The sequence below is a fragment of the Piliocolobus tephrosceles genome, chromosome 12 (assembly GCF_002776525.5).
Source record: "Piliocolobus tephrosceles isolate RC106 chromosome 12, ASM277652v3, whole genome shotgun sequence".
Classification (NCBI taxonomy): domain Eukaryota; kingdom Metazoa; phylum Chordata; class Mammalia; order Primates; family Cercopithecidae; genus Piliocolobus; species Piliocolobus tephrosceles.
Genome location: NC_045445.1, coordinates 72,994,421 through 72,998,999, shown reverse-complemented (window position 1 = coordinate 72,998,999; position 4,579 = coordinate 72,994,421). Strand labels below are relative to the sequence as shown.

The following is a 4,579-nucleotide window of genomic DNA, read 5'->3' as shown; positions in this document are numbered from 1 at the left end:
AGTTCAAGCTTCCCAGCGGCTTTATTTACCTACTTAAGCCTCAGCGATGGCGGGCGCCCCTCCCCCAGCCTCGCTGCTGCCTTGCGGTTAGATTGCCGCAGACTGCTGTGTTAGCAAGGAGAGAGGTTCCGTGGGCGTGGGACCCTCCCGGCCAGGTGTGGGATACAATCTCCGGTGTGCCGGTGTTACAGCGCAGTATTGGGGTGGGAGTTACCCGATTTTCCAGGTGTTGTGTGTCTCAGTTCCCCTGGCTAGGAAAAGGGACTCCCTTCCCCCTCGCGCTTCCCAGGTGAGGCGATGCCTCGCCCTGCTTCAGCTCTCGCTGGTCGGGCTGCAGCAGCTGACCAGCACCGATTGTCCGGCACTCCCGAGTGAGATGACCCCAGTACCTCAGTTGAAAATGCAGAAATCGCCGGTCTTCTGTGTCCCTCGCGCTGGGAGATGGAGACTGAAGCTGTTCCTATTCGGCCATCTTGCTCCGCCCACGTCTGAGTGAGTTTCTTAATCCTGAGTTCTAGTTTGATTGCACTGTGGTCTGAGAGACAGTTTGTTACAATTTCTGTTCTTTTACATTTACTGAGGAGTGCTTTACTTCCAACTATGTGGTCAATTTTGGAATAAGAGCTATATACTGCTGAGAAAAATGTATATTCTGTTGATTTGGGGTGGAGAGTTCTGTAGATGTCTATTAGGCCTGCTTGGTGCAGAGCTGAGTTCAATTTCTGGATATCCTTGTTCACTTTCTGTCTCATTGTACTGTCTAATGTTGCAAGTAGGGTGTTAAACTCTCCCATTATTATTGTGTGGGAGTCTAAGTCTTTTTGTAGGTCTCTAAGTACTTGCTTTATGAATCTGGGTGCTCCTGTATTGGGTGCATATATATTTAGGATAGTTAGCTCTTCTTGTTGAAATGATCCCTTTACCATTATGTAATGGCCTTCTTTGTCTCTTGATCTTTGTTGGTTGAAAGTCTGTTTTATCAGAGACTAGGATTGCAACCCCTGCTTTTTTTTTGCTTTCCATTAGCTTGTAGATCTTACTCCATCCCTTTATTTTGAGCCTATGTGTGTCTGCACATGAGACGGGCCTCCTGAATACAGCATACTGATGGGTCTTGACTCTTTATCAAATTTGCCAGTCTGTGTCTTTTAATTGGAGCACTTAGCCCATTTACATTTAAGATTAATATCTTTATGTGTGAATTTGATCATATCATTATGATGTTAACTGGTTATTTTGCTTGTTAGTTGATGCAGTTTCTTCCTAGCATTGATGGTCTTTACAGTTTGGCATGTTTTTGCAGTGGCTGGTACTGGTTGTTCCTTTCCATGTTCAGTGCTTCCTTCAGGAGCTCTTGTAAGGCAGGTCTGGTGGTCACAAATTCTCTCAGCATTTGCTTGTCTGTAAAGGATTTTTTTTCTCCTTCACTGATGAAACTTAGTTTGGCCAGATATGAAATTCTGGGTTGAAAATTCTTTAAGTATGTTGAATATTGGCCTCCACTCTCTTCTGGCTCGTAGAGTTTCTGCTGAGAGATCCGCTGTTATTCTGGTGGGCTTCCCTCTGTGGGTAACCCAACCTTTCTCTCTTGCTGCCCTTAACATTTTTTTCTTTCATTTCAACCTTGGTGAAACTGATAATTATGTGTCTTGGAGTTGCTCTTCTCGAGAGTATCTTTGTGGTGTTCTCTATATTTCCTGAATTTGAATGTTGGCCTGCCTTGCTAGATTGGGGAAGTTCTCCTGGATAATATCCTGAAGAGTGCTTTCCAGCTTGGTTCCATTCTTCCCATCACTTTTGAGTACACCAATCAGATGTAGATTTGGTCTTTTCACATAGTCCCATATTTCTTGGAGGCTTTGTTTGTTTCTTTTTGGTGTTTTTTCTCTAAACTTCTCTTCTCACTTCATTTCATTCATTTGATCTTCAGTCACTGATACCCTTTCTTCCACTTGTTTGAATCGGCTACTGAAGCTTGTGCATGCATCACATAGTTCTTGTGTCATGGTTTTCAGCTCTGTCAGGTCATTTAAGGTCTTCTCTATGCTGTTTATTCTAGTTAACCATTCATCTAATCTTTTTTCAAGGTTTTTAGTTTTTTTGCTATGGGTTCGGACATCCTCCTTTAGCTCGGAGAAGTTTGTTATTACCGATCGTCTGAAGACTTCTTCTCTCAACTCGTCAAAGTCATTCTCCATCCAGCTTTGTTCTGTTGCTGGCAAGGAGCTGCATTCCTTTGGAGGAGAAGAGGCCCTCTGATATTTTGAATACAAAATTAACTATTCTTCCACTTGCTCCTTTTTCTCTTGCAACATGTGAATTACCTGACCCTCCATCTGTGTCCTCCAGCCCAATTTTTCCCTTTAAATACTGAAGCCCTCAGGCATCCTTGGATAAAGGCACAGACCACAGACTGTTTCTATAATTCCATGTTTATTTTTTCTGAGTATGTCCTTAACCTTGGCAAAATAAACTTCTAAATTGATTGAGACCTGCCTTGGAAATTTTTTGGTTTATAAGTTTAATTAGCAATAACTTCTTCACAAATTATCATTAATTTTATGATTGGTAAAGTAAAATAAAAATATCATGACTCTGTGTAAATATAAACACTGCACTAACTTTAAATATTTTAAAATAGTGTTAAAACATTAGGACATAACAACATAGTGTTTATGTGAATGGAAATCAGCAACATTGATACCACAGAAGAACTTGGATATTTGTTTTCTTTTGTTTTGCTTTTGAGAGAGGTCTTGCTCTGTCACCCAGGCTGAAGTACAGTGGCATGATCATGGCTCGCTGTTGCCTCAGTCTACTGGGCTCAAGTGATCCTTCCACCACAGGCTCCCCAGTAGCTCCAACTACAGGCATGCACCACCACACTCAGCTAATGTTTTGTAAATTTATTTTCTGTAGAGATGGAGCCCAGGCTGATATTGAATTCCTGAGATTAAGCAAATCTCTTGCCTTGGTCTCCCAAAGTGGTAGGATTACAGTTATGAGCCACCATTCCCAGCAGGATACTTGTTAAAAAGGGAATAATATGATTTTACTAATTTGTTACATAAATTGATATTAGCAAAAGGATCTTGTTGAAAATACACTATCATGCTCAATTTGGCAGCACATATACTAAAATTGGAATGATACAAAGAAGATTAACATGGCACTTGTAAAAGGATAACACACAAATTTATGAAGTGTCCCATATTTTTCATTGAGATTCAGGAGGATGACAAAACCCAATCCAAGGAAAATAAGAATCACAATAAAGTAACACAGTAGCTGAAGGATGAATAGCCGGTATAAAACAGAACCTAATGGATCAGAGCTAAGTAACACAATACAAGAATTTCACAATGCAATTACAAGTTATCAACAGCAGAATAAACCAAGCTGAGGAAAGAATCTCAGGACTTGAAGAGTAGTTCTCTGAAATAAAGCAGTAAGACAAAAATAAAGAAAAAAATATAAAAAGGAATAAACAAAACCTCCAAGAAGTATTGGATTATGTAAAAAGACCAAATCTGCAAATAATTGGCATGTTTTAAAGGAAGAGAATGAAAGTGAAAAATGTGGGTAACATATTTCAGGCTATTGTTCATGAAAACTTCCCCCATCTTGCCAGAGAAGCCAACAGTAAAATTCAGGAACTACAGAGAACTCCTGCAAGATTCTAAACAAGAAGTTCATCCTCAAGATACACAATCATCAGATTTTCCAAAGTTGAAATAAAAGAAAAAATGTATAGACATCTAGAGACAAAGGGCAAGTTACCTACAAAGGAAACCCTATCAGGCTAACAGTGGACCTCTCAGAGGAAACCCTATAAGCCAGAAGAGATTGGGGCCTATATTCAACATTCCTAAAGAAAAAATTTTCAACCAAGAATTTTATATCTAATCAAACTAAGTTTCCTATGTGAAGAAGAACTAAGATCATTTTCAGATAAGCAGTATCTTACCACTGGACATACCTTACAAGAGATCTTGAAAGGAGCACTAAATATAGAAAGGAAAGACTGCTATCAGCTAATACAAAAACACACTTAAACACATGGACCAGTGTCACTGTTAAGCAACCACACAAACAAGCCAACATAAAAACCAGCTAACAACACAATGACCGGAACAAATTCACACCTACCAATACTAAACTTGAATGCATGTGGGCTAAATGCCCCACTTAGAATGTACAGAGTGGAAAGCTGGATACAAAAGAAAGACTCAATGATATACTGTCCTCAAAAGACCCATGTCACACATCATGACATTCATAGGCCCAAATTAAAGAGATGAAAGGAAATATACTAAGCAAATGGAAAACAAAAGAAAGCAGGGGCTAAAGTTCTAATTTCAGACTAAAGAGATTTAAAACCAACAAAGATCAAAAAAGACGGAAAAGACAAAGGCATTACATAATGATAAAGGGTTCAATTCAGCAAGAAGACCTAACTATTCTAAATATATGTGAACTCAACACAGCAACAATCAGATTCACAGAACAAGTTCTTAAGAGACCTACCAAGAGACAAAGAGACATGGACTCCCACACAATAATAGTGGAATACTTCAAC

At 39.6% G+C, this 4,579-nt stretch overlaps 1 non-coding gene across 1 annotated transcript; it reads left to right on the top strand.

Moving 5' to 3' along the window:
* Nucleotides 1–3,111: 3,111 nt before the first annotated feature.
* Nucleotides 3,112–3,218, top strand: LOC111536480. The gene has a single exon (XR_002729749.1). It is a non-coding gene; the product is annotated as a U6 spliceosomal RNA (small nuclear RNA).
* Nucleotides 3,219–4,579: the final 1,361 nt, after the last annotated feature.